This window comes from Pristiophorus japonicus, chromosome 12 (genome assembly GCF_044704955.1).
Source record: "Pristiophorus japonicus isolate sPriJap1 chromosome 12, sPriJap1.hap1, whole genome shotgun sequence".
Taxonomy (NCBI): domain Eukaryota; kingdom Metazoa; phylum Chordata; class Chondrichthyes; family Pristiophoridae; genus Pristiophorus; species Pristiophorus japonicus.
Genome location: NC_091988.1, coordinates 183,943,348 through 183,970,365, shown reverse-complemented (window position 1 = coordinate 183,970,365; position 27,018 = coordinate 183,943,348). Strand labels below are relative to the sequence as shown.

At 42.1% G+C, this 27,018-nt stretch overlaps 1 protein-coding gene across 1 annotated transcript in view; it reads right to left on the bottom strand.

Annotated features, from left to right (window-relative positions):
- The window catches only part of LOC139277587 (proto-oncogene tyrosine-protein kinase Src), a 178,249-nt gene extending 160,799 nt beyond the window's left edge, over positions 1-17,450 (bottom strand). The window contains exon 1 of the mRNA XM_070896262.1: positions 16,960-17,450. The gene's annotated coding sequence lies outside the window, so the exon portion shown is untranslated. The remainder of the gene's footprint in view (positions 1-16,959) is intronic.
- Between the last annotated feature and the right edge of the window lie 9,568 nt (positions 17,451-27,018).

The following is a 27,018-nucleotide window of genomic DNA, read 5'->3' as shown; positions in this document are numbered from 1 at the left end:
CACCAGCAAATCACTCCTACTTCAGATCATTTGAGAAATACTGAGCTTCAGCGCCTCTATTATACTAATGGGCATGATGAAGGATCTGTTTAAAGGGAACTTTCCTTCCTGTCCCATTGTCTTGGAATTAAGGCCACAGGCTGCTGGGGGACAGGTTAGAATATAGTCAAAAAGCTAAGTTGCATCTCTACCGTGTCCTAACTGAATATATGTATAAATTATTATATAACCTTCAGTCAAAACTCCAAAATGAGCTGAACCAGACTGTTCGCAACCTTGGTGTCATATTTGACCCTGAAATTAGCTTCCGACCACATATCCGCAGCAAAACTAAGACCGCTTATTTCTACCTCTAATATCATCCATCTCCACACTTGCCCCAGCTCATCCACCGCTGAAACTCTCATCCATGCCTGTGTTACCTCTACACTTGACTATTCCAACACACTCCTGGCTGGTCTCCCACATTCCACCGTTCATAAACTAGAAATGATCCAAAACTCGACTGCCCGTGTCCTAACTCGCACCAAGTCCCGCTCACCCATCACCCTCATGCTCGCTGACCTACATTGGCTTCCGGTTAAGCAAAATTCTCATCCTTGTTTTCAAATCCCTCCATGGCCGCGCCCCTCCCTATCTCTGTAATCTCCTTCAGCCCCACAACCACATCCCCCTCCCCCTCCCGAGATATCTGCGTCCTCTAATTCTGCCTTCCTGAGCATCCCTGATTGTATTCGATCAACATTGATGGCCGCGCCTTCTGTTGCTTAGACCCCAAGCTCTGGAACTCCTTGCCTAAACCCCTGCGCCTCTCTACCTCTCTTTTATCCTTCAAGATGCTCCTTAGTACATACCTCTTTGACCAAGCTTTTGGTCACCTGCTCGAATTTCTACTTATAAGAACATAAAAAATAAGAACAGGAGTAGGCCTGTACGGCCCCTCGAGCCTGCTCCGCCATTCAATAAGATCATGGCTGATCTGATCATGGACTCAGCTCCACTTCCCTGCCCGCTCCCCATTACTCCTTATCCTCTTATCGTTTAAGAAACTGTCTATTTCTGTCTAAAATTTATTCAATGTCCCAGCTTCCACAGCTCTGAGGCAGCGAATTCCACAACCCTCAGAGAAGAAATTCCTCCTCATCTCTGTTTTAAATGGGCGGCCCCTTATTCTAAGATCATACCCTCTAGTACTAGTCTTCCCCCATCAGTGGAAACATCCTCTCTGCATCCACCTTGTCAGGCCCCCTCATAATCTTATACATTTCGATAAGATCACCTCTCATTCTTCTGAATTCCAATGAGTGGAGGCCCAACCTACTCAACCTTTCCTCATAAGTCAACCACCTCATCCCCGGAATCAACCTAGTGAACCTTCTCTGAACTGCCTCCAAAGCAAGTATATCCTTTCGTAAATATGGAAACGAAAACTGCATGCAGTATTCCAGGTGTGGCCTCACCAATACCCTGTATAACTGTAGCAAGACTTCCCTGCTTTTATACTCCATCCCCTTTGCAATAAAGGCCAAGATACCATTGGCCTTCCTGATCACTTGCTGTACCTGCATACTATTTTTGTGTTTCATGCACAAGTACCCCCAGGTACCGCTGTACTGCGGCACTTTGCAATCTTTTTCCATTAAAATAATAACTTGCTCTTTGATTTTTTTTCTGCCAAAGTGCATGACCTCACACTTTCCAACATTATACTCCATCTGCCAAATGTTTGCCCACTCACTTAGCCTGTCTATGTCCTTTTGCAGATTTTTTGTGCCCTCCTCACACATTGCTTTTCCTCCCATTTTTGTACCATCAGCAAACTCGGCTATGTTACACTCAGTCCCTTCTTCCAAGTGGTTAATATAGATTGTAAATAGTTAGTGTCCCAGCACTGATCCCTGTGGCACCCCACTAGTTACTGATTGACAACCAGAGAATGAACCAATTATCCCGACACTGTTTTCTGTTAGTTAGCCAATCCTCTATCCATGCTAATATAATACCCCCAACCCTGTGAACTTTTTCTTGTGCAATAACCTTTTATGTGGCACCTTGTCAAATGCCTTCCGGAATGTGGCTCAGTGTCAAATTTTTATCATATAATACTCCTGTGAAGTTCCTTGGGGCAATTCACTACGTTAAAGGCGCTATATAAAAACAAGTTGTTGTGTTGTTGTTGTAGAAGGTTGTGGGTTCAAGTCCCACTCCATGGACTTGAGCATATAATCCAGGCCGACATCTTCAGTGCAGTACTGAGGGAGTGCTCCACTGTTAGAGGTGTTGTCTTTCAGATGAGATGTTAAATCGAGGCCCCGTCTGCTCTCTTAGCTTGGACGTAAAGGATCCCGCAGCACTATTCAAAGTTCTCCCTATACTCCTGGAAAATATTTATCACTCCACCAACACCTAAAAAGAGATCATTTGGTCAAGATCACATTGCTGCTTGTAGGACCGTGCGATGCGCAAAATGGCTGCAGCGTTTCCTACATTACAACAGTGACTACACCAAAAAAGTATTTCATTAGCTGTAAAGCACTTTGGGACATCCTGAGTTCCTGAGAGGTGCTTTATTTTCTTTGTTCCAGACTCAACTACTTCAGTGCTCTCTTAGTCACCCTTCCGAACATCTCCTTTAGCTTGTCGTCCATTTGTTGATTACATCTCTGAAATGTTTTGGGGCATTCTTGTCTACATTTAAGGCGCTATACGAATGCATGTGTTGTTGTTTTAAATTCAAGCAAGAGTATTCGGTCTTCTCGTGACAACAGTACGAAAACTTTCAGGCCGAGTATTGTCTTCTGCAGACCTCTGTGTAAGGCCCATCTATGGCCCAAAATGGACCTCTATCACCCATTTTGAGCAAAAAGTGGAAACTAGGCCCAAAATATCGCCAGAAAAATAGGCCCCCAAGTTTCCACTTTGATCGCTGAGATGATCGCCCAAATGATCGTCCACACAAGGTCCATCCCAAGTTTCAGCACTTAGCATGCACTTCGCTGGGCCGATGCAAGGCCCAAAAGAGTGCTCAAAAATAGTTGCTTTTTCAGGGCCTTAAGAGAGGGAAATGAGCACTATGGACGCAATTTTTAGCCTCTGAGGAAGGGTGGAGAATTGTTCTGAGTTATTTAGAGAGTAAAATTGATGCAAATTGTACTCAGAAATTTGGGACAGGGACTATAAATAGGTATTATCACCTTATTTATGCATATATTGGAATTATTTATTAAATAGCTTTTACATAGTGAAGTTATTTAATGATATTCTGTGGGGAAACAGAAAATAAACAAACAAATCTGCATGAAGAATTGTATGTTGTAAAACTTATATATGTAAGAGAGAAGGTTCAAAAGTTGTAGAAAAATGTTTTTTATTAACAAAGAACTAATGAACAACACCCTCCCTCCAAACCCCCACCGCCCGCACCAACCCACCCTTCCCTCAAAATCACCAAAACATTACAAGAAGAAGAAATGAACATTTTACAGGACAAGTGGCCATTTAAGTAATGCTAACAAGTGACCATTTCAGTCACACTAACAAGTGACCATTTCAGTCACGCTAACAGGTGACCATTTCAGTTATGATAACAATTGACCATTTCAGTCATAACAACAAGTAACCATTTCAGTCATAACAACAAGTAACCATTTCAGTCACGACAACAAGTGACCATTTCAGTCACGACAACAAGTAACCATTTCAGTCACGACAACAAGTGACCATTTCAGTCATGACAACAATTGACCATCTCAGTGATGATAACAAGTGACTATTTCAGTCATGCCAACAACTGACCATTTCAGTGATGGCAACAACTGACCATTTCAGTGATGACAACAAGTAACCATTTCAGTCACTACAACAATTGACCATCTCAGTGATGACAACAATTGACCATCTCAGTGATGATAACAAGTGACTATTTCAGTCATGCCAACAACTGACCATTTCAGTGATGGCAACAACTGACCATTTCAGTGATGGCAACAACTGACCATTTCAGTGATGATAACAAGTGACCATTTCAATGATGATAACAAGTGACCATTTCAGTCATGCCAACAAGTGACCATTTCAGAAAGAATGGAAAGGGAACAGAGAAGTATTGATAACAAGTGAACATTTAACTTTATGTTGGGTTGCGTAAAATTTAGTTATGTTTAAATGTAACCTAATAACATTGCAAATTCTAGTTACTATTTAGATCATTAAATAATACATAAATATAAATTTCAACTACTCTCACGGCTGCCAGTAGGCTGTTCCACCGTTTGCGGCACTGGTCCGGTGTGTGCGTTTCATTGGAGGCCGATGTGACTACGTCGGCTATTTCGGACCAAATCCTGCGATATGCACGGGGTGGAGGTTTCCCCTGCCCACCCCGTGTCAGATCCTCCCACCTGGAGCTGACAGCATTTACGAGGGCCCCATTTGCCTCTTCGCTGAAGGGTTTGGCCCTTCTCTTTCCTGCACCTCCCTCCGTTCTTTTAATTTATCTGTAATTTGGATAAGACTTTCTGACCTGCTTCCTTTCCTCCCTCTCTCTCTCTCTCTCTCTCCCAGACCCACCCAGAGCTTCTGAGCATGTGTGAAGACCCTTGACCTCTCAAAACGTGGGAAGAAGCATCAACCTGAAAAAAAAAACAACCTGCACATGCGCAGTAATGCGTTGCTAGGGAAGCTTTTTTTTTTCATTCACTTCCGTTTTCTTTGGGCGATCAGGAGATCGCCCGAGAAATTACATCGCCCATTTGACATCGCTAAGGCCAAGTGGAAAATCACAAAAAAAAAATGGGCCATGAGCCGGCGATCAGCACGGGCGATAGGTCCCGCATCACTGGAACAAGGCCCATTTTTTTCGGCCTTAGCCTGAAAGTGGAAAGTCTAGGGTTTATAACATTCAGACCAGACCAACACCAAACAATATAAGGAGGATCTTTACGGTTTGTATGCATACTCTCTACTTTCAATAAGGTTCAGAAGTGCGAGTTAGAACATTGAAACACAGACCTGAAATCATAATTCAAACATCTCTTTGAACTAAAACAAACTACGCCAGTTGCTCCAATGCAGAGGAAATTGCGTAAATTATAATTGAATTCGATTTATCAATTTCAATTGTTCTTACTCCGCACACTGACAATTTGTTCGGAAAAAATTATTTTGGATAATCCTGGGTGCTGCTTCAAGGAACTGTTTGTAGTGACAAATTTGACCAGAACACCAGATAAAACATCAGGGGGAGGGGGAATCGTCACCCTCTTTTTAAGGCCCGTTACCCAACGGGGTGATAAGGCCTTTCTGACAGGGTGCAGGTGGTGGGGCCAACCCATCCGCAGTTGCCCCCGGGCCGGGGGCGGTGGGAACAGGTTTCCACCACGTCCCGTGTTTCTGCCCCACCCGGCGCTCCGACCCCTTACCACCCAGCGCTCCCACCCCTTGTCGGCCGCGCGCCAACCCCTTGGCGGCCGCCCAGTGGCTACCCGTTTCCTGCCCTGTGGGAGAAATTGCCCTGCGGGAGCACGGCTACCGCCAGTTGGTGCCCCCGACAGCTTCGCGCGGCAGGAAGTTGCCAGTGGCTGGGCGGTGCGGCCATCCTTAAAGGGGAAGACGCATCGCCGTGGCTGCCATTTTGTTTTAATTGTCAGCCGACTCCAGGCCGCCAACAGGCAGCCTGGCACCTCCTCTTGGATGCTGGGCCGCTGGCCCAGCCAAACCTCTCCCTGGTGGCCCAGTGGGCTCCACGCAAGCCTCGCAGCATCCCTCCCCTTTAAGTGAAGGTCAGCGAGGTGGTGATGGCCACCGTCCCGCTCCCGATCCGATAAGGGAGTGAAGGGTTATGGGGAGCAGGCAGGGAAGAGCTGCAGAGGCCAAGATCAGATCAGCCATGATCTTATTAAATGATGGAGCAGGTTCGAGAGGCCAAATGGTCGACTCCTGCTCCTATTTTTCAAAGTGCTGGGAGGCGGCGTCAGAGTTAAAGAGCCAAAATTTCCAGCTCTTCGCTCCGACTCCCTTCGGGTGATAAATTCCCGCGTAAATCGAAGTGCTCAACCCAATTTCTCGCTGAGGGCAGATTCGGCCCCCAGCACTTTTCGTCAAGTCAGTACTTCAATAATAAGTTGGGCATCAATGAAGGTGGTCACAGTGGACCATCGCAATGTCACATTTCTCCACGGCTTTGATCATCACTAGATATTTGTTAAACTGTACTTTCATTTTACAAGTTACTTTAACCCTTTTCCTGAGTTTTTTTTACAACAGAATTCATGGTAAGAATTCAATAGGTTAAAAAAATTATAAATCTTCTAAACATTAAATGGCAGGAAAAATCTGGATAATAATTACATAAATTGAGTAGCTAAAGATCTACTTAGTTGATTCTTGAACAGAGAAGATTCACTCGGCTGATTCCGGAGATGAGGGGGTTACCTTATGATGATAGATTGAGTAGACTGGGTCTTTACTCATTGGAGTTCAGAAGGATGAGGGGTGAACTTATAGAAACATTTAAAATAATGAAAGGGATAGACAAGATAGAGGCAGAGAGGTTGTTTCCACTGCTCGGGGAGCCTAGAACTAAGGGGCACAGCCTCAAAATACGGGGGAGCCAATTTAAAACCTAGTTGAGAAGGAATTTCTTCTCCCAGAGGGTTGTGAATCTGTGGAATTCTCTGCCCAAGGAAGCAGTTGAGGCTAGCTCATTGAATGTATTCAAATCACAGATAGATAGATTTTTAACTAATAAGGGAATTAAGGGTTATGGGGAGCGGGCGGGTAAGTGGAGCTGAGTCCACGGCCAGATCAGCCATGATCTTGTTGAGTGGCGGAGCAGGCTCGAGGGGCTAGATGGCCTATTCCTGTTCCTAATTCTTATGTTCTTATGTAAAACTAACCAGCAGATACTACACAGCCAATCATTTTTTTTACAAAGCTAAAGTGGATTTTTTTCCCCAAAGATCAAATTAACACCAGACAAAGTCTGAATACTTAATCAAAAAGGTGGAACTCCCTGTGTGGAAATGCCAACCAGGCTTAGCTTTGGATGGGACCATTAGATGATAAAAGCTGTGCGGCACACCAGTATGTCTGGTTATTTTATTTTGAAATGCCATCTTACTGCATCAGTACAATACATATGGTTATATATTGTGTTTATTGTTTTACTGTCTGGACGTTAGCTGCAAATATAATTTTCTTTGCTCATGAGGGAAGGTAGAAAACAAGACAGATATGTAAGGCAGACAAATTGAACTGGAGACGAATGGCAAATCAGATCCAACATCTGGACTCATCAGAATCTTAGCAGGGAGGGTGGAAATTATTGATGAATCCCAGTCACCACGCTGCCATTTCAGCAGACATGTCCGTAGTTAGAAACAAATGTTGTCTCTCTCCTCGGTTCAATTTTATTTTCCTGTCCCCATTTTTCTCTTCTTCTTAAATAGTTGGGTAAGTGTAATGCTTAGCCGTGGCTCAGTGGGTAGCACTCTCGTCTCTGGGGCGGAAGGTTGTGGGTTCAGGCCCCACTTCAGAGACTTGAGCACAAAAATTTCGGCTGATACTCCATTATGGATGGAGTGCTGCACTGTTGCAGCTGCTGTCTTTTGGATGAGACGTTAAACTGAGGCCTCATCTGCCCTCTCAGGTGGATGTAAAAGATCCCATGGCACTATTTTGAAGAAAAGCAGGGGAGATACTCCCATTGGCCAATATTTATCCCTCAATCAACATCACTAAATAAAAACAGATTATCTAGTCGTTACCCTTGCTGCTGGTGGGAGTTTGCTGCGTGCAAACTGGCTGTCCCATATCCTGCTATACAACGGTGACTACAAGTCAAGATAATTTGATTTCCAGCATTTCCAGTCGATGAGCTGGTCGAGGTTGTCATCAATGCTGTTGCACCAATTAAAAGTGCACACATGCATCCTAGGTTTAGTTTCTTCCACTTCCTCCCTTCCTCTGTGGATGATAAGATATCCTGACATGTACTGGCACAGATCAATGTTTCAGGGCTCCCTAATTCTACTACCATTTACAGTTCCGAATGCACACAGTAACGGACATGGAAAGAATGAAAAATAAAATGGAAGTTGTACTTTTATTGTGCTTTATCATGTCCTCACAAAGCACTTCGGATCCAATTACTTGCTGTGGTTATGAAGGCAAACACGGCATCTATTTTGGCACTGAGGCTATTTGCTCAGAGTCTGATGTTGCAATGCAAGTCTCAACAATTTGAGACCTGCATCCAACACGGACAATCGCTATGCAGAATCGCTAGATTTATACAAAACAAAAATGACAGAATGCATATCAATTAACTTGCACTACATAAACATAAGAGAGTTAGTAATTCCAGGTTATGCAATCATTGCTCCGGGATACGAATTTGTGCACAGTACTGCAAGGTTATTAAACGATCATGTGAACAGCAGCATACAGAAACTAGTCAAGCTTGAAAGATCTACCCATGTGGTACAATGTGGCAGTAAAAAAAACTACTTCAGTCCCAGAATATAGAATTCTTATTTGGAAGATAATGGATAAGTGAATTGCAATATGAGAAGGGATGATGAAGGAAACCTCTTGAGAATATGTTGTGTATCGGTGTTTTGGATTAAAATTACTCAATGGGGCATTACTTACGAGATTGTATTGTCTAGAAATGTATTAAGATATGAGCAATGTTACAAACAACATTCAACACTGTTATACAATGAAATGGCTCTGCAAAATCACTCAGTACAGTCGCCAAGCTCTGCTCTGGAACATCAAACAGAAGTGGCAACTGTAACTCTCAAATTAGATGTATATTAGTCGTGGTTTAGGAATTTCACAGATATAAAAATTTTTTCAATTACTTATTCCTTTATTCGATTCCTCACCACATCCATGCCACATACCATTCTCTGGGTATTATGTCAGACAGGTAGATTTCTGTCTGATATCTGTCAATTTCACTCTGCAAAAATCTGATAAGAGAGCCCAAGGGTGACCTGCCCACTGGTTTTCACTCTGTGTGGGGGAATGCTTTGCTTCCACTCAATGGCATGGGTTTTGCAGTCAGTGGGGGTAGGAACGGCACTTGCCATTCAATAAGCTTACAGCTGCCCACAGACTTTCCGTGGGCTTTTGTGCGGCAACGTACGGTAATTAACGATCTTTTCCAGCACGGCGCCCTCTACAGGGGACGTGGGACCTGTGTGAACCAAGCAAGCAGCCATGTATTTCCTCAACCAATCAAATTGAAGAATCCTCACTGAGACACACAGAGCCTAAACCAGGAAGTATAAATTAGAATATTTAATTCAGTGTAAAATCATGTACAGAAAGCAAAAGAGAGAAAGAAAGAAAAAGTAAAACAAAATTATTTCTTTAATAAAATCTCTAATAATTAAAGTCTGAAGGAATGAGACTCCACACTTGTAAAAGTACATTTTCACTGCCAGAGAGGTTGTTTGGCAGTAATCAAGACTTATCATGTTATTAAAAATTCACTTGCACCTGAATGTTTGGTGGGTAACTAGTGGGTAAATACTGCAACTTCACACCCTTCATGTGTTTTATTGCTGAATCTCTTGCTGGGGCAACTCAGACAGCAACTTCCTGATTTCCGCGTTTAACTGCGCATGTGCGGACGCTGCAGGTTGCTGTCCAATTTACTCCTTAATAACGGTGAGCGCTGTTAGTCTCTCCATTATTCCCAACACAAAATCTGGGCCTAAATTTCTGTCTTTGATTAGCAACTACCATGCACAACCTCCATGATCAACATGTTGGTAAAATTACTCCTGACGACTCCCCTTACTTCATTAAAATTGAGAATAAAGATTAATCAGATAAATAACAACATCTTTTCACCCAGGAAAACACAATACATTCAAGCAAAGGGCTAAAATTATCATATCTTACTGATGCTAGATATCAAATATGAAAACATGAGTACATTCGGGGAAGAGACAAGAGGTTAGACAATCTGCCACCTGCAAATGCTCACAATATTTCTGTAACAGTTGTGACATTATTTGTGAATTTCATGTGCTTCACCTACTAAACATCCTTTGCAATTCATAAAGGCAAGGAATTTCTTTCATTACTTGAAACATTCACAAATAATGTATCTGTGTAGTAGCCAAGGCATCTCTTCACCAGCTATATTATTTGGAGAAGGATGCAACATTGCAGTGCATTATAATGCATGTGTTATGGTTGCGGCAGTCTTCAATACTAGATTAGGATTAGAATGAGTTTACTGTATTTTATTCAAAACTTTGAAAAAGTTTTATTAGATTCTAATTCTTTTGTATTACAACTGATTTCTGAACATTTTCATTCTATTACCATCTCAATGCTGTTTACGTTAATAAAATGCACAGGAAATTTAAATTTGCATAGTAAATAAATCATTTTAGAAACATTGAAACATAGAACATAAAAACATAGAAATCTACAGTGCAGAAGGAGGCCTTTTCGGCCCATCATGCCCATGCTGGCCGACAAAGAACCAAACGGCCCTCGGTCAGCATCCCTGAAGGTTACATGTAAACCTATTAACAATGAACAATGATGGAAAGGTAAAGAGCATCCGGCCCAACCAGTCCGCCCCCCACTACTGCGACAACCCTTGCACCACAACATTCTACACTCCACCCCAACCGGAGCCATGTGATCTCCTGGGAGAGGCAAAAAAAGATTTAAAAACCCAGGCCATTTAGGGAAACCAATCTGGGAAAATTCCTGTCTGACCCATCCAGGCGATCGAAACTAGTCCAGGAGATCACTCTGGCCGTATTAGATTCCCTGAAGTACTTACCACCATATCTGCGCCAGCCAACAAAAGGTTATCCAGTCGAATCCCACTTACCAGCTCTCGGTCCGTAACCCTGCAGGTTACGGCACTTCAAGTGCCCATCCAACACCTTTTAAATGTGGTGAGGGTTTCTGCATCCACCATCCTTCCAGGCAGTGAGTTCCAGACCTCCACAACCCTCTGTGTGAAGAAACCTCCCCTCACATCCCCTTTGAACCAACCACCTTAAAACAATGCCCCCTCGTAATTGACAATTCCACCAAGGGAAATAGGTCCTTGCTATCCACTATATCCAGGCCCCTCAAAATGTTATGCACCTCAATGAGGTTTCCTCTCAGCCTCCTCTGTTCGAATGAGAACAAACCCAGCCTATCCAATCTGTCTTCATAGTTAAGATTCTCCATTCCAGGCAGCATCCTAGTAAATCTCCTCTGCACCCTCTCTAGTGCAATCACGTCCTTCCTATCATACGGCGGCCAGAACTGCACGCAGTACTCCAGCTGTGACCTAACCAGGGTACTATACAATTTAAGCATAGCCTCCCTGCTCTTGTATTCTAGCTTCAGCCAATGAAGGCAAGCATTCCGTATGCCTTCTTAACCACCTTATCCACCTAGCCTGCTACTTTCAAGGATCTGTGGAAAAGCACTCCAAGGTCCCTTTGTTCATCTACACTTCTAAGTCGCCTACCATTTAACGTGTATACCCTTTCCCTATTTGCCCTCCCCAAGTGCATTACCTCACACTTCTCCGAATTAAATTCCATTTGCCACTGTTCTGCCCACCTGACCAGTAGATTGATATCCTCCTGCAGTCCATGACTTTTCTCTTCATTATCAACCACAGAGCCAATTTTAGTGTCATCTGCAAACTTCTTAATCATACTCCCTATATTCAAATCTAGATCATTGATGGCTTCCTCATCCTCCTCCTCATCATCAGCCACTCTCACCTCTGCTGCCTCAGCCACTGCTGTCTCATGATGGCTAAGTTATGCAGCATGCAGCACACAACAGTGAACTGACCGACAATCTCAGAGCAAGTAGCCTCCGGAATGGTCCAAGCATCGGAAACGTTTTTTCAAGATACCAATAGTCCTCTGTGATACTGCGCCTCGCAATGTGCGACACGTTGTATTCCCGGTCAGCTTCTGTCCGGGTTACACTTAGGGGTGTCATGAGCCAGGTGGCGAGGCCGTATCCTTTGTCTCCCAGCAGCCAGCTCTGCCCTTCTGGCTGCTGCTGAAACATGGCACATATAGCGCGCTCGCATAGGATGAACGCATCATGGGTGCTCCCAGGGTATCTCGCATCAACTGACATGATGTGATGCATGTCGTCACACATGACATTCACGGAGTGGAAGCCTTTTCTGCTCCTGTACATCTTGGAATCCTCCAAAAGGTGTTCGCAAGGCGATGTGGGTACAATCAATGCAGGCCTGTACCTTGGGAAGTCAGCAATCCTGGAGAAGCCCACAGCCCTGTCACGCATTGCCTGGGTGGTCATGGAGAACTTTATGTAGTTATTCCTCCGAGCATATAGTGCAGCAGTCACCTGCCGAATGCAGATATGTGCTGCATGTTGAGAAATGGTGCACACACCCCTAGTTGTGGCCTGGAATGATCCAGATGCATGAAATGAAAGTGCAGCTGTAACCTTCACTTCAACTGACAAAGCAGTCCTTCCTGACCCTTCTAGGTTGCAGGTCTGCTTTTACTTACTCACAGATCACAGTTACAACTTCTTTGTTGAAATGCAGCCTTCTCACACAGTCAGCATCACTCAGGTGCAGGTACGAACGCCTGTCTCGGTATGCCCAATGTGGGTAAGGCCTCCTGCCCATCATCCTACGTACTCTGAGGTTCCTCATGCGATGACGTTGAATCAATCATCTCCTCCGCAGCACCATCATGCAGAAGGCTTGCACGAGCTCTGGCATTGTCAGTATTTCCCACATAATTAAATTGTAGCTTTGCAAGAAGCTCAAAACAGCAGGACAAGGACTTAAAGCTTCTCTCCTCTCTCTCTCTCTCTCTCCCCCCAAGGTTGACACCCTTGTATGGACCATACCCTGGTCTGCACATGCGCAATAGGCTTGCTTAGAATGGGAAGCTAGGCATTCAATTAGGACATTTGGGGCAAGAAAGTCTAATGCAATTCTTTAATTTTAGATTTTTTTCCAAAGTACCACCCCATCACCGGCCGAACGTTTCCTCACCAGGCTCGAGGGTTGGCCGGCAGAATCACTCCCCCCTCGGGCTTCTTTTGAAGTTGATGTATAGCGTAAGGTTTCTCAGCCTTTCAGTTCGGCTTCCAACCCCTCCCCCCCCTCCTGGGCTTCTTTTGAAGCTGAGCTCCGAGCCCATGTCTGGGCGAGGGAGTGATTCTGCCGGCCGATGCTCCGACCCTATGCCATTCAGTGGTAGCCTGGCACTTTGAAAAAAATCTAAAATTAAAGAATTGCATTAGACTTCCATTTTCTCCCTTTTGAGTTTGAAAACATTAAGCTTCATGATACATATTCTTTGTCTTCTTGACTCCCTCCAAAACTTCGCATAAAAACAACGGCATCTTTTTGAGCCAATTTTTTAATGTGCGCTGTTTTTTCTTAAGTCCTCAGAAGAGTTTTGGGGAGTGACCACATACACCGTCCTAGGAGAAATGCAAGTTGGCCAAACTTGCACAAATATCAAAAACTGGCACAGACATCAGGTTACGCCCCCTATGACGCAAACAATTCCTAGCCTAAAAAAATTGTAACTAACTGAGTTACGCTGGTGCAGAAACTTTGGGGAAACTTGGATATTTTAATTTAAGCCAAAAAAAATTACACAGATCACGGGGGATAATTGAGCCCTTGGATTTATATAGCTCCAATCACAACCACTGGACGTCTCAAAGTGCTTTACAGCCAATGAAGTACTTTTGGTGTAGTCACTGTTGTAATGTGGGAAATGCAGCAATTAACCAATGCGTACATGCAAGCTGCCACAAATAGCAATGAGATAATGACCAGATATTCTGTTTTTTTGTTATGATGATTGAGGGATAAATATTGGCCAGGACACCAGATCTATCCACCTTCTCCCCCACACACAACCCCATGTAGCCATCTTATCTAAGAGAAAGACACTTAGGAACTACGGAAATACCCTTACTTTAAAACTGAAGGCTCACTTCAACATTTCTAAAAAGAGCAAATTTACAATACACAAGTAAAATATTACATAATTTCAATAAAAATACAGCTTCCCCATCAAGCAAAAAGAAAACCCCTCACATTTCTTGCAACAAGTGTTGTGAGTGGAGAGGGATACAAGATGACCAAGAACAAGAGTGTACATTTTATGTTATTATTTTATATAATCAATAAAGGCTAAACAGAAAACATACTCTTGACTCCCAACATAAATCTCTGAATATCACATAAAATCTACTGCACAGAGACCGGCCATTCAGAGTAACTGGTCTACGCCAGTAAAACCTCAAATTCATTATTCACACTGGGGATCAAATTCAATTTGCGTAGTGTTGATAATAACTCTTTGACACACTATTTACAGTGTATCTCTGGCCAAAGCAATATCTACAGTGGGCATTGCAGATTGGTGCTCCATACTTCTGACACCAGAGTACAAGAATATTCCAGTGTTGCTTGCACTGTTAGAGAGGTCACTTGCCTTTACAATAATGTTTGAGACATAGGTACCACAGATGGAATAAGGCCTGAAAATTGTAGTGTGGCAGTGTACCAACGGACATGGTAAACAGGTTGTTCAGAATGAATTCAGTTCACACCAAGTATGTCACGTACAGTTACTTCATAACCTGTTCTAAATTAGCATTAGAAAGTGACAGTTCTTCTCAATTAAGTTGCGTGGAAAATCAAACATTGGTTGACTGGTTTATTCCAAGTCGAAGCACCTAGAAATGTACATTATTACATTGCTGGAAGGACTGATTCCTCTTTTGGAATGAGTTCAAACCATTAACTTCCCTACTGGATTTAACCTCTCTCATTTTTCATGCAAGATTTCCAAAACGAAACCTCTATTCAACGGTATAAAAGTACATCATTCAAGAACTAGGGAGCTAAAGTGAATTGAAATTAGAAGTTTTTGCATTTAAAAAATGTGCAACTTTTGACTCCAGAAGTTCACGAAAGATACCCAGCAACTGAATGATAACCAAAGTTAATCAGTCCAAAAGGCAAGAGAACCATTGATTGCTATTTAGCAAAAATATTGTATGCATTCTGGATTTCAGCTTACCAGGAATTTAGGTGCTCTGGTGTCAACCAATAAAATCAGAGGTTATCTATGAAGGGGACCCCTTACAAATATTGACACTTCCCAAAAACAATGTCAGCTACTCAACCAAAATCAGTTCCATTACTGCATAAGTTTTTTTTCTGTAATATACAGCATTAAAAATATTCTGGTAACAAATATACAAAAAACTGATTAAATAGATAGAAATCTGCTGACTTTGCAAGAACCCCAGGCTGAAACCCTACATTAAAGGTGTAGATATTGGTGGATCAGTAGTTAGCACACTCGCCTGTGAGTCAGAAAGTTGTGGGTTCAAGGCCCACTCCAGGGACTTGAGCACATAAATTGAGTCTGACACTCCAGTGCAGTACTGGGGGAGTGCTGCACTGTCGGAGGTGCTGTCTTTCAAATGAGACGTTAAAGCGAGGCCTGTTTGCCCTCTCAGGTGGATGTAAAATATCCCATGGCACCATTTTGAAGAAGAGCCAGAGGAGTTATCCCCGGTGCCCTGGCCAATATTTATCCTTCAATCAACATAACAAAAATCAGATTATCTGGTCATTATCACATTGCTGTTTGTGGAAGCTTGCTGTGTTCAAGTTGGCTGCCGAGTTTCCTGCATTACAACAGTGACTACACTCCAAAAGTACTTCACTAGCTATGAAGCACTTGGAGATGTCCGGTGGTCCTAAACGGTGCTATATAAATGCAAGTCTTTCTTTTAATCCAGCCTCAATTATCCACGTATGAGTAAATGTGATTTCTTAACAAGCAGTCAACCTCGTCCAGAGAAACCACTTCAAAAGCCAACTGATTATTAGTGAGTGTCTGACCTCACAGGATGACGAAATTCATCCCCTTTAATTTAGAGGCTATCTACAATTGTTTGAACAAACATTTCTACAATACTTAAGCATGAATCATGTGCAGATGATCTTCCATATGGAACCACTGAGGTAGACTGGTTTATCTTTGTTGCTGTGTACATTGGATACAGCCCGTCGCGCTGGGATACTGGGAGTGCCTGTCCATATACGTCATTGCTTCGACGGTGCAAATGTGTTTCTCCAAAATGAACCAGAGTCATTAAACTGGATTATATTGATTTGCCCCTTTCTGGCTATAGTATGTGTGTGTGTGTCTGTATATATACATATTTCTCTGTGCCATTGCTGCTACGAGTAATAAATACCATTTAAAGTCAAGATTACAAGCAGGCAGTACCGGAGCGTGCATTTCATAAATACACACGCACGTTGCAACATATCTTCACAATAGTGTTAACTAAAAGATAAATTCGGGAATATTGCTGAAAGTTGACAGTTCAAGTGGGAGATCTGGGTGTTTAAGGGCTCCTGTCCTAATACCTTGCGATGCAATGTCTTCCCTCCAGTCACCTCTGTGAGCCTACTTTATTAACTGTAGAGGCTCGGTTACTTGGGAGTGAGCAAAACCGGCAGTTTTGTTTTTACAGCCGGGAAATAAAAGGGGACCCGACAGAAGGGGATGTCGGCCCGGCCTCTTTCGTTTTCAGTCGAACGACATTCTGATGCAGCCAAACGAAAGTCCAAAATGCAAGAAATGAAGGAAACTTTACAGCTCCCCGACATGTTGAAAAGAAACAAAACACGTTCTGCTTTTGCTAGGATCGAAACAGATTAGCAACCTTAAAAAAAAGGAAGGGAGGGTAAATGAAAACGGGGTTTATTTCCCTTGACTTTAAATTCAATCAGGCAGAAAGACATTCATTGCGATTCACAGGCTGAGCGGTGCCCCGCGGGTCTGTCCAGCCGATCAGTTTCACCGCCAGTGGCTGTGATTTTGGTGGGTTTCAAGTCCTGATCAATTTCAACCGGCACAATGGGCTTACCTTTGCCTCTGCCCCTAAAAGCTGCTCTCTTTACACGTGTCGCCACTCCAAGCCACTGACCGAAACGCTCATTGAGACAGCCAGGAGGTTAGGATGGGTTCACAAATCAGTCGCCATGCTCCCCCCTGGGTGGGGGTGAGAACCCTCTCGGCAAACGCTCCTTCCAATCCTCAGCCGCTTGTCAGTCCACAACCGCTGCCCCGGTTACACCACAATCCTCACTTTTAACGACTGATTGTTCTTGGGCACCCGGCGTCAATAAATGCCGGATCTGCGCGACGGCATGGCAGTCACCACCACCTGAAAACTACTCTTGTACAGCGCCAGCATTTGCAAGTCTGTCGATCCGGGGGGAGGGAGGGTGCAGTAATTGGCGAGTGTTGCTCCGGAAACGCTTTAGAGCAGAAACCACCTTTTTGATGCTGGAAATTAAAGCAAACAGCTCCACTCGTGGCTGAGACGAAATCCACTAGAATTCGGGACATGGTAAAAGCGTCATAACCATATCGTAAAGCACGGAGACAATGTGTGGGTTGTTTTCTTTGTGCCTTGGTCTGATTCCTTCTGTATCCATTTTTGGTCAGGTTCCCTCTATTGCATTGGTTACCGCTTGCTACGTGTGCCCCATTCCTATGCACACTTTTTCCCCTTCTTAGTTTATCCCTTCCGTTCTTTCCCCCTTTTTTGCTATATAAGTCCCCCTTTCCTTATTTGTTCCTTAATTTCTTACACTGCCTTTATTTCCTCCTATTTTCCATATCGCTGTATTATCTCCGTTTTCCTCATTCCAAACATTCCTCATTCAATAAAAGGCCAGATTGTAATGTTCCACGGTTACATTTCATCAATGCACATCTCGGATTTGAAGTCAACTGTGTAAAAAAATACCGATTGTTATTTGGTATGTAGTTATTCAAGCCAACACCGTGAAGATTTAAATGAGCACTGTAAATGTTACATGCTAACAAGGCAGAAAACAAAGACATGACTTGGATCTATATAACGCCTTTCATGACCCCAGGACGTCCCAAAGCACTTTACCAACAATGAAGTACTTTTGTAACTGTATTTATTGTTGAAATGTAAGGGAAATCTGCACACAGCAAGCTCCCACAAACAGCAATGAGATAATGGTGTTTGAGTGATGTTGGAGGAGTGATAAATATTGACCAGGACAATGGGGAGAACACCCCTATTCTTCTTCGAAATAGTGCCATAGGGTCATTTACATCCACCTGAGAGGGCTGGCTGGGCCTCAAAAGAAAGAATGACTTGCATTTATATAGCACCTTTCATGACCACTGTACATCCCAAATTGCCTTACAACCAATGAAGTACTTTTTGAAGTGTAGTCACCATTGTAATGTACTTACGTTGTAATGTAATTTAATGTCTCAGCCTAAAATCAGCATCTCTGACAGTGCAGCATTCCCTCAGTATTGCACTGGACGGTCAGCCTAGATTATGCGTTCAAGTCCCTGGAGTGGAGCTTGAACCTACAACCTTCTGACTCAGGCGAGAGTGCCACTGAGCCCCGACTGACATTAGATCAATGCTCTTTGACCCTGTATTCTGGCTATTAATTACCAGGTACCCAAGAGTAAAGAAGAGATGTCAACTGCATCATGACGCCAGTCACACACTCCTGAAATTGACCCCTCTCTGACAATATTTTATTCTGGATGTTTTTGATCATCTGTAACAGGTGGCCCATACAGGCACTTTTCGGAAAGAATGTGAATACTGAGCAGTACCAATAGAATAGCATACAAATTATGTTCTACTCCGAACAATATAGGCTTTCAGTAATAATCATATTTAGTAAACAGAGGGTATTCCAGTCATCAATCTGGTGGTTAACATATTAGCACAGTGATTTTTTTTTTAACAGCTTAATACACAATGGAATAATATAAAATTATTAGGCCACTAAGTCCAAACTAGCCTATCCCTTTATCGTACAACAGCCTCATCTACCTACCTCTTCATCATAGTCACTCAATCCCGTCTCTCTCCCTCTCTCAAAATGCTTCCAATGAACTCTTCAGCCTGACTGCTTTAATGGCTTTCTAGAAGTCTGTTATTCTCTGGGTGAAAACATTCTACCTGACTTCTCTTACTCATAACTCCTCATTTTTAACTTCTGTCCCAAGTTAGTACAAGAGTCCTCATCAAATCTGTGGATTCTGAAGTTAACAACAGATGATTGCAGATAGTGGGTGAAACCATCTTGAAGAAATTGGACAATACAAAAGGAAAGAGATCTGGAAATAATGAGGTCCAAAGTAATTCCCGTATGATTGAACATACTGAAAATATAAATATTGATAGAGAGTAGATGCTGAATATACACGATTCATTACTTTTATGTCTTTTTCCCATCCTCGGTGCTGCATAAAAATTCTTTCAGGCATTTCACGATCACTTCCTTAGTTTTTTAGTAGACTTCAGTCTTACTGTTGACTCATTATCTGTTTTAACAGACTTCCAACGTATAATAGCATTCCTTTGTGAAGAGATTTCAATTGATGATAAATAACCTTGATATGTTATCTTATTATAACTGTACTGCTGGATATAGTCTTCATATTAGTGTCAGTGATTACTGGTCCTAGATATGATATTGATAAATGTATGTTGCATCATCTCATGGAATCAATTTTAATAATTGTCACCATTTTAGTTTCTAAGCGTGTTCTGAGTTCTGATTTGGACTTTAAATGGTTTTCTGTCTCTAATTCTCTTAAGGGAAGTTCTAGTCTTAATCGTCAATATATTGCCAAGACAGTCATTAGACGAGTACAATATACAAACAGTTTTTCCAATATAAATAGACTTTGAATTAAGATTTGAAATTTTAGCACACTACATGATATAATTTGTTCTTTACATAGTATATAACACTTAAGAAAAATATCACTATATTTATTGCATCATATAATGTGGAAAATGTAATTCTAAAATACTTCATTGTTTTATAGCAGGGTATCAATATTGGATACTTTCAACAAAGATACCCTGCTGTCCTTTCTAAAGAGATTGTGGCCATCAGACAATATATAGTTATTGTCCCAAAGCATACCAGCTATTTTAAATGGTTATGCAAGAACAATGTATTAATAAACAGTGTTATTTTTCATGCTTTCAAACTCAATAGAAGTTTAATCTAGCACAAAGTGCAGTTAAATAAAATGAAACCATAATATTGCATGAGCTTACAAAACACTCATTGACAAGCAAATTCTTCCTTTGTCAGTGCTGAAGTTCCATTAATGCCTGCTTAACTCTAATAAGATGATGTTCTGATAAAAAAAATTACTTTGTTGATGCCCAGGAGTTATTATTAAGATTGACTATCCTATTCTGCACTAAAAAATAATTACATTTTAAAATACAAAATGTGCCAGGAAATCTAACACCTTAGCAGAAAAGTAATACAAAACTTTTGAGACAATAACTATATATTGTCTGATGTCCAGGATCTCTTTAGACTAGAATTTCCTATGGCTTACCGCCCGGTTTCTGGGCAGTATTGGCCATTGTGGGCGGTAATCAGGTGGGCGAGAATTTCCTTACCTGAGTTACGCGGCAGTTTCAAGGTATCACTGGGGAACGGACCATCCTCAGATCGCCCTGGTGCGATATTTGGCTGAGGCTGTAGGTAAATTTTAAAAAACTGTCCACGAGGATCAGCGGAGCTGGGCAGTAGGTGAGTAGCTCTTCAAGAAAAAGGATAGTACCGGTAATTGTTTTTTTACTAATTATTTTTAAAATGTGTTGTGGTGATTTCATTTTAAAGTGTCTTGGGAATGTTTCTTTGATTTGTTTAGTTGATGTTTTTTGAAAATTATTTTTTATTATTTTTCGAGTGTTTGGCCCAACCCGCAGCCAATAAATTTTTATTGATTTTTTTTATTTTTCGCCCATTTTGTTTACGAACTGCCCAATCGACCCTAAATTACACTTTTTCGCCCAGAAGGGAGTACAAGGCCCATATTTTTCGCGTGGTGGATTTTTTTATTTTTGGAGGGGAGGTGTGGGGGGGAGGGGGGTAGAAGTTTTCGCCGGCGATAAGCTTCCCAATCTTAGTGGTCTTTTGGGCAGCGATCAGGCACTGGCAGGTTGATAGGAAATTCATAATTAAATAAACGAGCTTTGACAAGTGACGCATTAATGAAGGGTCGAGCAAGACTCTATATGCAGCCATAAAGTGACCTGGGTTAGCTAATACTATCCTATTCAATAATCTGCCACTACATTTCGCCATTATAATGTGCATGTTGGGAAGTAATATCAATGTGCATTACTAATACACCTTCAATATGTGAAAAGCAATTTAAAAACATTTTGTGATATGAAGTTGGCCTGAATTTATGAAGAAATCTGATTTGATTGAGAACAGCTTGAAGATCTGAAATACTATCTCATCCGTCCATTTTCCAAAAATCACATTTGTTGTCACATGACATTTACTATTAACATTAATGTTATAAAGTGGAAAGACATTAAGCATTATAAGGAGCTGTGGGATATGATTTACAGCTTGAGTACGTTGATTGTCTGGATAACTCACCAGTGAAGACATTTTGAATGAGTTATGGGAAGTATCATGAATAATATATAGCTCCTCATCTGTGATTTGCGTATGCCATGTGTTAAGTAAATACTCATAATAAAAAACGAAGATGTAAATTTTCATTTCAAATCATAGAATGATACAGCACAGAAATAAGGCCATTCAGTCCATCATGCCTGTGCCAGCTCTTTGAAAGAGCTATCTATTTAGTCCCACTTCCCTGCCCTTTTCCCATCGCACTGCAAAATTTTCCCTTTCAAGCATTTATCCAATTCTCTTTTGAAAGTTACTATTTTATCTGCCTCCACCACCTTTTCAGGCAATAAATTGCATCCCAATTGATACAGACTGTGAAGTAAATTCTCCAATGCCACTTGGGAGATATTTTTCCACAGTGCTATTTAATTGCCATCTATATGAAATTAAACAAATATATAATGGAGGAGGCATCATCAGGTTGGTACAATGTATGAAACTTCATCACATTGGTGCATTCACACTGCAAGTTTAGCATTGGCATATACCATTGATTTCAATGGAACGAAAATCAGGCAGGTTCTATAAAGGGCATGCAACCTGCCCTGTCAGATCAGTGCCCAGGCAGTGAAGATCTGTGGAGCGTAAATTGGCTGTCAAGGCCTTGCCTGACTCTGAAGGGAAGTGAAGTGAAATAAGATTATCTCTTCTGGTGGGAGTGCAGTGGAAAAGCCGCAAATTAAGGACCCGAGTACACAGGGTCGTGACCTTCCAGGGGAGTATCTCTCTGCACCAAACGAGGCCAGTGACATGGTGGGTGGTGTGGCATGTGGCAGTGACTCCTGGGCCAAGAGTTACCGTGTCCCGCCTGACTGGACAGCAACAGGTCGGTACTCCAGGTGGAATCAGGCAAAGCAGTCCATCCAGTGTTGAAAGGAAGCCCACCTGGATGCCTGAAGATTTTTTTGGACCCCCCTTTAGAAAGGGGACACTTGTGTATTTTTTTCTGGAAGCATCCCCTCTGGATCTCACTGGAATATTTAAATTGGGTAACTTCCACTGACCCTGACAATTTGGCAAGGTTAATGCCGGGCATGTTCCAGAACATTATGCAGCGATCTGGGGCCATTGATGTTTGGCCTCAGTATCTATGTGTAGAAATGCAGCCAATGTCATCAAAAGGTTCACACTAAATAACGTGTTCTTTAAGAAAAGTGCGAGGAAGAATAATAGAATATACTGCTTATGTCATCATTAAGCCCTTTTAATCTACCAGTAAATCAAGTAACCGATTATTTTACATTATATATTCTGTTTGCATGTAAGTAAATCACAGTAATGACTGGGATCTAAATTGAGATTCAATCCAATTGCTATGGATTCACACTAAAACTGATGCTCATAGAATCCTACAGCACAGAAGGAGGTCATTAACAACTTGCTGGGTAAGGCCATTTCTTCTCCTCTCCCCTCTTGTTCTTTTGCCAATTATCTTAAATCTGTGCCTACTGGTTACCGACCGTCCTGCCTATTTATTCTATTAAAACCCTTCATAATTTTGAACACTTCTATTAAATCTCCCCTTAACCTTCTCTGCCCCAAGTAGAACAACCTCAGCATCTCTGCACAAAACTGAGTATTTTCATGGTCAATAAATAACTGATAAAAAATTGTAACAGTTCTTCCTCAAATTATTTTATGAGATATGCAGGATTTTGTACATTTGCATTTAAAAATAAAAGCACCATAAACAGACTTTTCTAATCTAAGAAATAACACAAGGAGACCATTACACATACATTTAAAGACTTTTGTAAAGCATTGCATCATATTAATTTATTGATTCATTTGAGTTACAATTTTAGTTTCCATTGGTGCAATCCCAGATACAATGACAGCTCAAAAAGCTTCTGTACCAATGGAAGCAGCAGGGGTGATTGGCATGTTTATCCAGCTTTTTTCCTTACGATTCATTTTTGCAGACAGAGAAAACAAATATTTTATTAAGTTTATTTACGCAGGTAGGATAGAGTGCTATTTCCTGTGTGGTGCTGGCTATTTTGAAAGTCCACTTCACAATTGGACAAACCTATCAAATGGTAATTCCAATATATATATTGTTGAAGGTTGGGATTAAGTGGATTCCACAGAGATAACAGTCAATTTATGCTTGCTTCTGTATTTTTTTGATTGGCTGTAATGATAACCTGCTTCTTGGGGCTTCAAATCCACAAGAAGCAAATACAGCCGCTGTAAGTCAACATCGCAGAAATAAACACAATTAAGAAAACCTTTGAAATGCTGACCTTCAGTTAAAACACTCACAAGCAGCTGTCATGTTTGCTTCTCACTACAGAGAGTATTTTAGTATGAACAGTCTGGCTTCCCAGAGGTTGTTTCAGAAGTCCCATAGTAAATTACCAATCCACCCAGGAATCTATTACTGTATTACCTTCCATGCCACCTGGGGCCAAAAATGTGAACATCCCTTTCACGTTACAAACACCTAAGAGAAAGATACCAGTTGCACGATTAAACATAAGAAATAGGAGCAGGAGTAAGCCATACGGCCCCTCGAGCCTGCTCTGCCATTTAATGCGATCATGGCTGATCCGATCATGGACTCGGGTCCACTTCCCTGCCTGCTCCCCATAACCCCTTATTCCCTTATCAGTTAAGAAACTCTCTATCTCTGTCTTCAATTTATTCAATGACCCAGCTTCCACAGCTCTCTGAGGCAGCGAATTCCACAGATTTACAACCCCCTGAGAGAAGACATTCCTCATCATCTCAGTTTTAAATGGGTGGCCCCTTATAGTATAGTAGAGATTGAGTTTCAGATGCAGCTATAAACAGACACCGTCTTCCTCCCTTTTGACAAGTGCCAGATGAATCATGTGCTGTTTACATTCTGTTGATTGTTACATTTTGGAGTTGTTTCTGCCGTCTCACTCCAGGGGTTGATTTTAACTGTACCCACCAAATGGGAAACGGGCACAATGGGTCGTCTGCATGTTTTACACCCCTTGCAATTTTCCTCATCACAATGGAAAGGAAGATTGGGTGAGGTGTAAAATGTCCAACTGACCTGCTTCCACCCATTTCCCGCCAGTGGAAACAGTTAAAATGAACCTCTATAATTATATGAGATGATTCTGCCATTCATACTCTATCTAGACTAACATTTTCTAACTTCTGCCATTACCATCTCAAGTTGGCCCATCATCCCCTTTGTCTCTCATATCTCTCCTGTTTTCCACCCTATCACAGACCTTCCCTTTTGTTCTTTCCTCCTCTCCCCCTTTCAGTGCTCCTTTAAAATCTATTCAATTCAAACATTCGCCAGTTCTGACGAAGGGTCATCGACCTGAAACGTTAACTCTGTTTCTCTCTCCACAGATGCTGCCTGACCCGCTGAGACTTCCAGCATTTCTGTTTTTATTTCAGATTCCAGCATCCGCAGTATTTTGCTTTTGTAAAATTAACCTCTAAATGTTTTTAATTCTGTATTTTAGATTGTTACAGATTTGGGAAGCAGCCGACCGGGATTTCTGGACCAATCTGTTTTGAGTGATGTTCGTGAGGGAAAAATATTGACCAGGACTCCGGAAGAACTCCCCAGCTCTTCTTCGAATACATCCATATGATTTTTATATGTCCACCTCAGTTTAACATCTCATCCATAAGATGGCACCTCTGACATTGCAGCACTCCTTCAGTACTGCACTGAGGTGCCAGCCTAGATTATAGGATAAATGGTTCATTCTCGGGTTGGCAATCAGTAACTAGTGGGGTGCAGCAGGAATCAGTGCTGGGACCCCAACTATTTACAATCTTCTTAACGACTTGGAAGAAGGGACTGAGTGTAACGTAGCCGAGTTTGCTGACGATACAAAGATGGGAGGAAAAGCAGTGTGTGAGGAGGACACAAAAAATCTGCAAAAGGACATAGACAGGCCAAATGAGTGGGCAAAAATTTGGCAGATGGAGTATAATGTTGGAAAGTGTGAGGTCATGCACTTTGGCAGAAAAAAAATCAAAGAGCAAGTTATTATTTAAATGGAGAAAGATTGCAAAGTGCCGCAGTACAGCGGGACCTGGGGGTACTTGTGCATGAAACACAAAAGGATAGTATGCAGGTATAGTAAGTGATCAGGAAGGCCAATGGTATCTTGGCCTTTATTGCAAAGGGGATGGAGTATAAAAGCAGGGAATTCTTGCTACAGCTATACAAGGTATTGGTGAGGCCACACCTGGAATACTGCGTGCAGTTTTGGTTTCCATATTTATAAAAGGATATAGTTGCTTTGGAGGCAGTTCAGAGAAGTTTCACTAGGTTGATTCCCGGGATGAGGGGGTTGACTTATGAGGAAAGGTTGAGTAGGTTGGGCCTCTACTCATCGGAGTTCAGAAGAATGAGAGGTGATCTTATTGAAACGTATAAGATTATGAGGGGGCTTGACAAGGTGGATGCAGAGAAGATGTTTCCACTGATGGGGGAGACTAGAACTAGGGGGCATGATCTTAGAATAAGGGGCCGCCCATTTAAAACAAAGATGAGGAGGAATTTCTTCTCTCAGAGGGTTGTAAATCTGTGGAATTCGCTGCCTCAGAGAGCTGTGGAAGCTGGGACATTGAATAAATTTAAGACAGAAACAGACAGTTTCTTAAACGATAAGGGGATAAGGGATTATGGGAAGCGGGCAGGTAAATGGAGCTGACCCATTGATCAGATCAGCCATTGATCTTACTGAATGACGGAGCAGGCTCGAGGGGCCGTATGGCCTACTCCTGTTCCTATTTCTTATGTTCATATTATGTGCTTAAGTCTCTGGAGTGGGGACTTGAACCCATGATCTTCTGGCTCAGAGGTAAGAGCATTAACACTGAGGATAATAAACAGAACAAACTTTCCATTAATTATTTTAGCTAATGGAACTATTTTGTGCCTCTGCAAGATCTCGCTTCAATCTTCAATAAATGGTAAAGCATCAGACCTTGTTAAGTGAATTTAATTAACCAAAGATGAATAAATGAATAAAGACAGTAATGTATAATCAGAGAAATCCAATCTAGCTCAAAATGAAAGCAATAACTTGCATTTATATCGTGCCTTTAATGTAGTAAAACATCCACAGGTGTTTCACAGGAGTGTTATCTAACAAAATTTGACATGGAGCCACATAACGAGATAGAAGGTGACCAAAAGCTAGGTCAAAGAGGTAGGCTTTGAGGAGCATTTTAAAGGAGAGAGATAGGCAGAGAGGTGGAGAGGTATACCGAAGGAATTCTAGAGCTTAGGATCCAGACTGAAGGCATGGGCACCGAGAGTGGAGCGATTAAAATCAGGGATGTGCACGAGGCCAGAATTGGAGGAGTGCAGAGAGCTCGGAGGGTTGTAGGACTGAAGGAGATTATTGAGATAGGGAGGGGTGAGGCAATGGAGGGATTTGAAAACAAGGATGAGAATTTTAAAATTGAGGCGTTGCTGGACTGGGAACCAATGT